Raw genomic sequence first — 11,736 nt, forward strand, 5'->3', positions numbered from 1 at the left:
GAGCTGAGCAGCCGCACGAGGTTCTGAGGCTCACCAACATGTACTGCCCCAAAGAGCCATGGCTTAGGGTTCCAAGCTGGGGAGGTCTGCACTCCCCTGTTTCCCAGGCAAGGATTTGTAGAGATGTAAACAAACAAGCAAAGGCGTTTTACTTTAAAATTGCTAACTAATTCAGCCAAAGATCATAGATATACTTGCAGATGTGCAGCCCTGAACAGTGAGGAGGGGAGGCAGCTCTCTGAGCCTCCCTACACGGGTGTTAAGCCAGAGTGTCCTCCGGAACCCCTTCCGCAGCTCCCATTCCCTGGCTTTTGTTCCTTCCCTACCCCTTTCTTTCACACTTAGAATTTATGGACATCATTTTTTTTTTAGCTTTAAAAATTATGTGCAGGTATCAGATTTCTGAAAAAAGTATCAAATGGTTTCTGTGATGACCGAGGTATTCAGCACTATGGAAACACAGGAAGGAAGGTGCAATGGTAGATTTTCTACTTCAATGTCATCGGTGTCTGCTGTTTGGGAGGTATAACAGACACGGCCGCCCAGGTTAACAGTGAGTGGAGGGCTGGTTCTCTGCGTCCAGCCTGCCTGCGATGACCCTGCGCAGCCCACACCAACACGTGTTGCCTCTCACAAGCTTGAGGTGTTCCGGACTGTTTTGCTTCCCCTCCGGGAAAACCACATACCATAGCTTACCTGGACCTTTCCTGCTGACCCCTCCTGCAGCAGGAGGAGCAGATCGTTAGCAGGGAGTGTTGTGGAGGGAGGGCATCGCATCTCTGGGGGTCTCTGAGACAGCCCAAGAACCCCTCTGCTGCCATGGAGCGGTTAGGACAGACGGGCTTCTGGAGACGGTCCTCAGACACCTGCCGGCATTACTGGTGCCACGTCCTCTCGAGAGGGTCTGTGGTCAACTGAGGACTATTTTAAGCAGGTGGATGTCCTCTAGACCTTCAGAGACAAACTTCTCTCTCTCCGTCTTTTTCTCCCAGTGTCTTTCCCTATTGGGGTGGGGGGGCAGGGGTTGGGGGAGACCCAAGGACCAAAAAACAAGACACAAAACAAAAAAAATCTCCAAGCCCTTCACAGCTGAAGAGCTCTAAAATGTCACAGCCCTGGTGTGATATTATTTTATTTAATCCATGTCATCCGAATTAAGTCCAGTCCTACAAGAGGAAAAATTCACTCTGCAAACTGTTAAAACAGTATCTGGCCTCCTCCCGGTGGCCTCTGATAAGGTACTTGCCTTCTGGAGAGTGTGACAGGGTCGGCCAGTGGCAGGACCTGCTGTGGGGTGCTGAGCGAGGACAAGAAAGGACACGGAGCCTGCACTGGGCCGCGCGGTGCCACCTAGCTCCCGGCAAAGGCATCTGCAGGGCGCAGAGCCGGGTTCAGAGGGGCCTGCTGGAAATTTGGAAGTTTTATTTCTTATTTATTTTTTGGAGATGAGTTAAACACCCCACGCTGCCAAATCACAAGCAGAAAGGAACCACGTTTGGCTTTTGTTATCGGCGGAGAGAATTAAGGTTATTTTTTCCCTTGACTTTTTCTTTTCTTTCTTCCCCAGCCCGCGCGCCTTGGCCGGCTTCCAGGTCAGGTAATTACATTCTGTCTTCCTAAATCCCCTCGCAGCTCCGATTGGGCAAGCCGCTCCCCACTCCCCTCCTGAAAGCTGATGTGCGGGGTGCCTGACATCTAATGGGGTGGCATTCCAGTAGTGGGTCCCAGGTGTCCCGCGGAGGTGCCCTGGCGCCTCCTGCGCGGGCGGGCGTGTGCAGGGAAGCAGTATTATTTATTGCTCTTTTCCGTCAGCAGCTGCCAGCTCGAAACTATCTCTGAATGACATTTTAAATATGAAGGCCAGGGTCATTAGGATGATTAGAAACAAGGGTCCATTTTGTTCACCTTTAGAATTATTGGGTGACTGAAAATGGAGTCGCAGAGAGAGGAAGGAGAGGCCTCCCTCGGCCCGTGCTCAGCTTCCGTCAGGGGCATCTGGGTTTGTTTTCCTTTTAATTCGCCTTTTTGTTATCTCCTGATTAAAATTAAGGAAGACTTGGCCTTTGTTCTTGCTTTCATTTTTAAAGGATGAATGGAAATAGGAGAGTTTTCTCTTTGTCGGCATAAAATCCTATCACCTTTTGAAAGAGTCTCAAATTCAATGCATTTTAGGTTAATTCTCCATGTATTCACTGTGCATGCTCCATGTACCAAACCTTGCTGAAGAGCTATTTGGCCACATAAGCATTTATTGTTTTTATCTTTTTCATTAATATTTATTTTAATTTTGTACATCAAGGTGCTTTTCAAAACACAATGGAGGTGATTCCTATGTATTGAAAACTGAAGTGGAAGATAGCATGCCTGTTTGTGCAATATGTAATAATGTCCTTGGTCAAGAGCTGATTTTAGTGAAAACTGAGTTCCCCATTTGTTTGATTGAAACAAATAAGCACCACAAAATAGAATTTAGGAGATATATCTAAAGAAAAAAAAAAGAGAGCCTCTGACACATGAAAATCACTTTTGCTTTAAAGAGAACCGTCAGGTAAAGACTCTTTCCCTGACTGCCACTGCAGATCTAGGAACCTGCAATTCACCTCGAGCCCAAGGCCTCCAAACAGGGCTCCATGCTGCTGCCACCGGAAGGGACTAGGTGGCTATTGTACCTTGGCTCTGCCTGAGCTCTTCCCTCACACCTTTGAAAAGCACCTTTAATTTCTGTTTTCTGCTACCTGTGATTTTCCCAGCTCTGCAACCTTCTGCTACTAGGTGCCACAAATCGATGGCACTCTCCATTTGTGCAGAATGGCCAAAGCCACACTGAGGGACAAGACCACCTGCCGACATTAGGCCTCATCATCCTGCATTCAGATAATAATTTATCTTCCCCTTTTCCCTCCCCACAGAATCATTCTTTCACAGCACAGTCAAGGCAAATGTGAAGTACCAGTTCAACATGGTGCCCTCACTGGGGCTTGTGACTCTAGTGACTTGCATTTTTTCCTAATTACAGGAAAAATAGCAAATTGGCACACATCAGGAAGTGGGTACACCCCCTCTGATTTACAAGGAAGAGTGTGGGGGTGACTTTATAGCTCAGGAATTCAGTGAAATGAATTTATGGTTAGAAAAGTTCGTGTGCTTAATGTGACGAAGGTACTTTAACTTTTAACATGCTTCTCTGGTGAAGCTGAGTGGGACTCACAGGGAAGTGGCTGTCTACAGCTGCTGCAAATGGATTTATCCCCAGATAATAGCTGGAGCTGCAGACCAAATTCTTGGGAAGAGAGGGTTCCTTAAATGTGGTGCTTGTGGCCGTCTGTGTAGTGTTTGTGCACCTCCTGCTGTGTGTGTAAGTGGGGGATTCCTGTGGCCCAGCTTCCTGGGCAACTGGGGTAATTCTCCTCCGCTCACAGGACCTGCACTGCCTCAGCACCACATGTCACCAGGATGGGCAGTCATCTCTGAACTCCCTCATGTGCTGCAGCTCATGTCAACTCCTTTCTCAGTATTTGTGAAATTCTTGAGTCAAGTAATCTGTATGTGACATCATGGAGTCGGTGTCCATGGCAATACCAATTTTTGTTTGGAAAATTTTATTTTGAGCATCGGCTGAGTATTGTGCATACTGAGAGGATGGAGTTGCTCCCTTGGGGCCACGTTTCTGGAATGGCAGAGGCACATCCTACCCTGATGCTGCACCGGCCTCCCTGGTGCTACCCTGCCCAGTGGGCTGAACCCCACCCAACACTGGTCCATGTGGACACACATTTCTTCCTTCAGAACAGATTCCTGAGCACCTATTGTGTACAAAGCAGAGTGGGTAAGACAGCCTCCACCCTCCTGATCCACTGAGAGAACTGGAGTGTAAAACAAGGATTGCAGAGAGGATTCCCCGCTGCAATGAGCACACAGAAAGAAGAGACACAAGGAGTTGGAGGAAAAAAAACAGGTCACCTGCTGTGGGGTGCCCCTGGGAGGGGCCATGGGGAAGTGGAGGCCTTTGACCCCCCGGCCCTCTCTGCTAGGTCCATCTCTGTTTCCCTCTTGCTGAAGGAATCTGGGTGGGCAGAATGGAAGGGGAGGAGGCCCAGGCTTGTCAAAGCATGAGGCTCAGCCAACATGGAAGCCTATCCCTCCCCAGGTGACCAGGCCAGCTGGCCAGTGGGCTCTCTCCCACTGAGGCTGTGCACCGTTTGGGGTGCTAGAGCTTGTGTTGATTTGTCCCTGTCCTTGGACCCTGCCATTATGATCCATGCAGTGCTCCCTCTCCCCTGGCTTCCACGCTCAGGGGCAAGTGCAGATCCCCACTTGGTGGTCTGTGCCCACCTTGCCCTAGCTGGTACCCTCCTCCTGGATGCTGCCCTAAATGCATGAACACGGGCTACGCTCTGCCTGCAGCGGGATTAGGTGGTCCATCTTCTTACAGCTTCAAGCCTTGATGTTTGGGTTTGACCTTTTTGTGGGTAGTTGGGCATGCAGGCAGGGAAGTCGAAACTCTTCTCTCATTTATGTAGCTTTCTCCTGGAGAAAATACTCACAGATGAATTCAATCTAAAATATCAAGAGAACATATTAACTTGCTTTAAAAGATAACTGCATTTTATGAAAATACTTCAGTTGTTTCTAATACAATTTAGAGATTAAAAAATTAAGATAAAAACTCAGAGGCGGGGCTGGGGTTACAGCTCAGTGGTAGAGCGCTTGCCTAGCATGTGTGAGGCATGGGGTTCGATTCTCAGGGCCACATATGAATAAAGTCCATTGACAACTAAAAAAAAAAAAGGTAAAAAAAAAAGAAACTGAATATTTCTTAAAAAACAAAAACAAACAAATAAGAAACCTCAGAGACAGACAAACAGGAATGACACAGAACTGAAGAACAAGGAGGTCTGTCACGAGTGACTAATTTCCTTTTTCTGTGATTCCAGGAATGTTTACTGAGCACATATTGTGAGACAGGTGCTGTGACAGTCTATCCCTCTGTCCATCCCTTCCTCTCTTGCCCTGCCACCCCCTCTCTCTTGCGTGGAGCGTTGTGGGGCAGCGGTGTCTATGGGGTGGTGCAGGGTGCTGGGGTGCTGTGGTGGTAGATGTGGTTTCCTGATTCTGTCCAGCACAGCAAGAGATCTGGGGGTGAAAACTTGGCCACACACACCTGTCACAGGGGCCCTGGTGCAACTTCTTTGGGGTGCAGAGGAACGTTTTCTGGGAGCCTCCCCAGCAGTGGTGGAATCTGATTTTGGCCTTGAAAAGTGAGTGGGATTCTGCCAGAAGGAAAGGGAGGAGAGGGCCCCTGGACAAGGAAATGAACGCAGGGCCCAGAGATCGGGGCCAGGCCTTGTGTCTGGGTCTTCAGGGTGGCTTTGAGGGCAGCCCTCTGCTGAGCCCTCTAGAACCTCCCACAAACCCCACACACTTGCCAGCCACTTGTATAATTCACCCAGAGTCTGATTTTGCTCTTTTTGGGAGAGTTACAATTCTATAAGCAAACGCAGGTGCACGTCAAGATCTTCACCACAAGAGTCCACGATCCTGGGTGAGAGGAAGGGTGCTTTGGAGCAAGGAACCCTGGCACCTTCCAGCTCACGGAGGAAGGCAGCACAGAAGGGAGCCATTGCACTGACCCAGAAATTCATCCAGCAATGGTCTGTGGGACCCTATCTGACAACCGGAGTTGCATCCCACCATCCCACCATTTTGAGTAAATTTGTGCCTCAGGAGAAAACGTGGGGGCCTTCACTAAGATTTGCTCTGCTCTTTATCATGTACTGGGCTGTATTGGACTTTCCAGGGAGATCCGTGGTAGAATTTGCTTGGCATCCCAGAAAAAATAACTTTCACATTTAGTTCACATTTAAAAAGATCACATTCACCTTAGTTGCTCAACCTTAATACCCAAACTCACGCATCTCTCTACCTCCGTGATGAGCTGAAATACTTTTCATTTTCTTTCCTGTTTATGTTTGATGCACGCCTGTGCCTTGAGTGGAGGCTGCTCCCGCGAGCTCTGTCTCTACCGGCACTACAGTCTCAGCGGTCGGCCTTCTGCGGCTGCACAGGGGGAAGGGCCAGCGCCCCCAGGTGGCAGAGCCCTCTGCTTCCCGGGGGTTCTACTCCACTTGGCACAGCTGCACTGCCTCCATCTTGCAGGTGCCTCTCCCTGGTCAGAGACGGGCGCTGGGGCTTTCTGCACCCTGGACTACACTTGGGGCTGCTGGATCACACCCAGTTCACACAGAACATGAACCAATCCCAAGCCAGCCAGCCACCAGGCTGTTCTTCGATGTTGGGTCATGAGGGCTGCAGAGAAGCAGTCTGACTCTTCCCACGGTAGCTTGACCCTGGCTGAGGCATTGCCATCTGCAGTGATGGGACATTGTGCACTTTAGGAAAGCAGACCTCGCGGCTCAGGCATCCCATTCTGCCAGTTCTCAGTGACCAGGTTTCTCCCACCTTCTGTGCAAGGCAGAGGAGACACTGAGGGCCTCCTTCCCATGTGGAGTCAGACAGAAGCCAGCATGAAGAACGTCCAGCCTCAGATGGGGTCCAGCTGGTGAGCCAACAGGTGTATCAGACTTCACACTTCCAATCAGAGCCTTCTGGTTCTAGAGGCTGGGGCTGCCCCTGAGTCCTGGCTGGGCATCTTCTTTCCTGGCTGATGACCAAGGGGATCCAGACTTGGACATACCAATGATGGTCTGCTTGCTTGGGCCCTGTGGGCCACTGGGTGGAGGAAGGTGGGGGGAGGCATGGGTGCCACCAGCTCCGGGTGCCAGAGCAGTCCCCAGCAGACTTGTGCCCTGTGCTGAGGGGCGCAGTGGCTCACAGGTGTGTGGACGATGAGGCTTGAGGCGGCTCTCCAGAACCAGCAGGAGGATGAGCTCTGATTGAGAGGCGAGGAGGCACTCTGAGGTGGAGCCGCCGACCGCGGGGACAGTGGCCCTTCTCAAGCAAGGACCCATCTAAGGGGTCAACCATGAGCAGTGAGGAGGATGGTGGTGTGCAGAGCCTTGGCTTCTGGGAACACTGCAGCTTCTACAGAGCAGGGCTCTGGGGAAAGGAGGTGGGAAGGCCGAGGGCCCAGAACCCTCAGTGTGAGTGGGTGGCATCCTTCTGGATGGTGGGGACAAAATAACATGGGTGCAGCCATGCCCCACTCTCTGACAGCTGCCTGTTTGGTGACAGGAACCTGCTGAGAGCATGTGGCTCCTGCTTGTTGAGTCAGGCATGGGCAATTGTCACCTCCAAGAAACCCCACCAACAGCAGGGTTTGTGTTCATGTCATTCTGGTGTGCATTGTGGTTGGCCTGAGGAGAGGGGCTAGGCTGGCTTCTGTCTGTCCCTGGGGTCTGTCGGTCCCAGACGAAGCTGTCCAATTGACATCAGTCTTCAACTATCAGGTGTCTGCTCTGTGGTTGAGCACAGGGGCACTGAAGAGTCAGAGACAAAGGAAACCTGCCCCTGGTCCCTGGTCCCAAGTTTGGAGGGATACTCATCTGGGCAGAGATGACCCAGTGCAGTGGGTTGCAAGGGCAGTGGGTAGTTGGCCAACTCAAGGTCTTTGCCTTGTCCTAAAATTGGGGATTGGGCCACAGGCCCTCACCCACATATTTCAAAAGTGCTTGACTCTGGAGGAGAGCTGGTTGACATGAAGGAGTCAGGATAGAGTGGGTTTCCCACCATTTCTGATGGCCTCCTTCCGAGGCTCAGGGAAAAGGAGTGGTAGGGACCCACATGTCAGCTGAGTATGGTGACACATGCCTGTAATCCCAGCGACTCGTGAGGCTGAGGCAGGAGATCTTAAGTTTGAGGGCAGCCTGGACAACTTAGGAAGATCCTGTGTCTGAGTAAAAAATAAAAAGGCTGGGGGTATAGTTCAGTGGTGGAGCACTATTTTCAGTTCAATCCCCAGTGCTAAAAAAAGAAAAGAAAAAGAAACCCATGTGTCAGCTCGGGTGCCTGGGTGGGTGGCCCAGAGCCTCTGCAGGGAGCAAGTTCTGCAGAGGAGCTGAGCATCAGCCCCCTCCTTGGAGCCAGCACAGGGTGTCGCTGACCAAGACACGCACTGTCACCTCATCCTCCTTGGAACTCAGGACAGAATGGGGAATGTGCAGGTCAGGAGGGTACTGGCTGGAAACCCAAGAGCACACTGTCCTCCTGGCCATTCTTGGGGGGTTGCTGGGCTATCCTCCATGACTCCCAGGGTCTTGGTAGCCCAGGGAGAAGGAAAAGAGAAAGTGAAGTTCATGGACCATCAGCTGGTCAGGAGGCACAGAGAAAACCAAACCAGAGTTTACCCAGGGAAGGGTGACTTGTAAAAGAGATCACAGTCCTGACTTTTAAGCCTGGACAAGATGAATGCTTACTGGTGATTACACGCAGCAGAAATCAAAGCGGAAGGGACAACTCGACTGGTCAGGATTTTAAAGAGTGTGCCCGCTTTGGGCTGAATGACACTGGTGATGTATTCTAAGAGCTGCATGTGCAGGGAAAGGCTGGACTCCATGCCCTCGAGATGCTGACCACAGCCATCCCTGATACCATGAAGTATTTGAGAACAGGGAATGTAGTCCACAATGACAGGGACAGAAACAGCCCTAGAAAGAGTAGCCCTGTTTAGGTGCTAATCTTCAAAGTGAGCAGTCCCGGGGTTTGGTTTTGTGAGCAGGTCAATGTTTCAATTTTTTTCTGAATTTTATGATTCACTCATTTGCTGTTATTGTTTTTGATCAGCGGAGATGGTGAGGAATGCCTGTCTCTTGAACACTGGGGAGGCCGGGCATCAAGTCTCTTGAGAGGGATTTAAAACAGACCAGCATTGTTCTTTCATAGGTGGGCAGTTGGGACAGCAATGTCCATCTCTTACGGATCACGATTTATACTAAAGAATAAGGAATTTTAACCTTGGTGCAAGAATTAAATTGCTCATGAAAATAGCGGAGTTTTCCAAACTCCAGCACAGATGCACCATCAGCAACGTTTGCACACACACACAGCCGAAGTGCTAAAATTCTAAGTGAAATAAACATTTGGCACATCTAGCACGTGCCTGACGGTTGACGTCTTGGTATTGGGGTTTTCCATGTTCCGCTAAACTTCATCATGATCTTTTTGGGAAGAGCCAGCTAATTTTCCCAATTATGCGGGCACTCCCCCTCCGCTGCCCGCTCCGCTGTCCCCTCCGCTGTCCATTCTGCGGAACCGCTGAGCACGGAGCTCAGGCATCTCAGTCTCTCAGGTGAAAAAGGAGGCTCCCTCTTGGGCAGCGCGGGGCTCTGGGGAAGACAGCTGGTAGCTCTCAGTCAACGTGCAAAAACGGACGTCCTGGGTTTCAATCGCCTCTCGTCGTTGAGGTTCAGCTGTCCCCGGGAGGGCTGGACCAGCGCGTGGGCCCTGGCTGTCTCTGGGCGCTGGGACATCCTGGAGCCTGCGTTTTCAGCTCTTGTGGTCACCTGCAAACCAGCCCGGCCCTTCCCATCTCTCGGCCGCCCCTCCCGCTCGCGGTAAGGCCAGCCAGGTGCACCCCGGGCGCGCCCCTGGGGAAGCCCGAGGCCCGGCAGCCAAGCCGCCAGCATACACGCGCCCGCTGCCCGCCGGCCGCCGCCATCGCCACCGGCCGCGAGCGCGCGTTCCGGCGGTATAGAAGCCGTGTCGGTGGAGCCCGCCGGCGCTCCGCGCTCGCCGNNNNCATCAAGGCCCGGCCGGCCGGCGGGCGCCTTCATTAGCAGCCTGAAATTATAATATTATGTTAAAGAACAAAGCTGCTCCCCAGAAAAATATGTGCTGCATATCTGACAAAGATAAATTGGATTATTCAAAATATTCTTGATGAAATGTTACATTTTGCAACTAATTATCAATCTGTTTTATCTGCAGACCAGCTGGGCATTTTTGTGCATGCAAGACCTGCCTTCGCAATGATCTTAAGATGTCACTGTAGCGTTTACATCTTTTATTTCAAGATTTAAATAACTAGGAAGTTGCTAATGTAATTCACTGCTGAGAAGAAAGGCCAGCTCCTTGATTTCTTTCCAAAGCCATCTCCTCCTAATGAACTTCTTTGGACTGTGAGTAATGAGGCTTTATTCAAATAATGTTTAAGGAAGGCTCTGTCAGTGTAATCTCTTAAAAAAGGGACCAATGTTTAATACATTTAAAACATCTCTATTCATATGATATTAGCCTGTGCAAGCCACTCACAGTAGCCCTTGTGGTGAGAATTGTGCTGTTCCTCCAGAGGCGGGAGCACACACACTTGTGGCCAAGCCTCTCCTGGCCACAGAGCGCAGAACCCAGCTCTCCTTTTTGTGTGGTGTTTTCTAGAGCTGGTATGTTTAAGATACTCTGGGCTGATGTAAACTCACCATTAAGAAGATTCAGCATTCTGCTCTTGTCTCCCCATCAAAATCTCTCTCCTGTTCTATCTTGGGGATTGTGTCAATATAGTTTTCTTGTTTTGTGAGCATTTTCTGGTTTGAGACAGCACAAAAGCGGAATGAGACAGACTCTAGGCCTTTTGCACTTTCCTAGGGGAGGGGGCCGGAGGCCACAAAAGGCACTTGGTCTATGTGTATGGCAGTCGACCCCCAGGCTTCCAAGTGGTACACGCATCCCCCATTTAGATCAGGGAGAGTCTGCGGGTGCTGGTGGACAAACACACTCGGGGTGCTTTTCCCACCTGCCCTGGTCCTCATTTTGTTACAGTTGTGATAAATATGAGGATATTCCCCCTCTGCTTAGCAATCTCACCTCTTCATCTCAGCAGAGGCTCGCTGCAGACGGCAAGGCTGGGCTTCTTTCCCACTGCACAGATGAGCACGCTGAGGCTCCGGGAAGGGCTGGTGGGACTCACTCCAGCAAGTGCCAAGGACTCCAGGGAGGCAGGGCTCTGAGCTCTCGGCCCCAGCCCCACCCGGGTTCTGAGTGCCCCACTTAGTGGAGAATGAAAGACGAAGTGATGGGAGGAACATGTGGGGAACCTGTCAGAACCTGGATTTCCCTTCTCAGCTGAGAGGTCTTCAAAGTGGCTATGAGAGAGCACACCCAGGAAAATCAAGCAGCCCTTTCCTTCTGAAAATGGCAACACACATCCTCCTTGCTCTCCTAATTGATATCATTGTGACTGCTTTTCCATAAAATTATCCCCAGACAGGTTCTCAGAGCTGTCACTAAGCCGTTTGAAACCTCACACGGAGCACATCTTGTGTGTGCCCTCTTCTGCCTACCTGTCTTACGCCCCTCCTTGTTTGGCGTGGCTAGACGATGTCTTTTGTCAGATTGTGGAGGTGACCCAACTCTGTGCCTCTGATTTGAGCCCTGGGCATTCTATTTTGGACTTGCTTTGCCAGTGGTCAGATTATAAAATAGAGAGATTTGGGGAAACACTGCCTGACTTTTTGGAGCTCTTCCTAACCCTCCCTGAGGAGCGTCGTGCTGTGTTAGACTGCCTGTTTCCCACCCAGGTGCGTTCTTGGTGGGGATCTGAGGCTGTCTGGAGCCATCTGGCCATTGCCTTTCCCAGTTGGCTCTGTTGTCCAAGAGACTTTTGGGTTCCCCAGATGATGCCAAAGCTCCACGTGGAAATTTCTCTGCTGCAGAAATTAGAACTTATAGTCCCAAATATTGGGCCTTGCTGCTTTTTAAGAAGTAATTTCTAATATGGGAATAAGTTTATTTATATTTTAGAAGCTATAAATAGTTTTTATTTTCTCTTCCATAGGACAGGTGTAG

The sequence above is a fragment of the Marmota marmota genome, unplaced genomic scaffold (genome assembly GCF_001458135.2).
Source record: "Marmota marmota marmota unplaced genomic scaffold, marMar, whole genome shotgun sequence".
Taxonomy (NCBI): domain Eukaryota; kingdom Metazoa; phylum Chordata; class Mammalia; order Rodentia; family Sciuridae; genus Marmota; species Marmota marmota.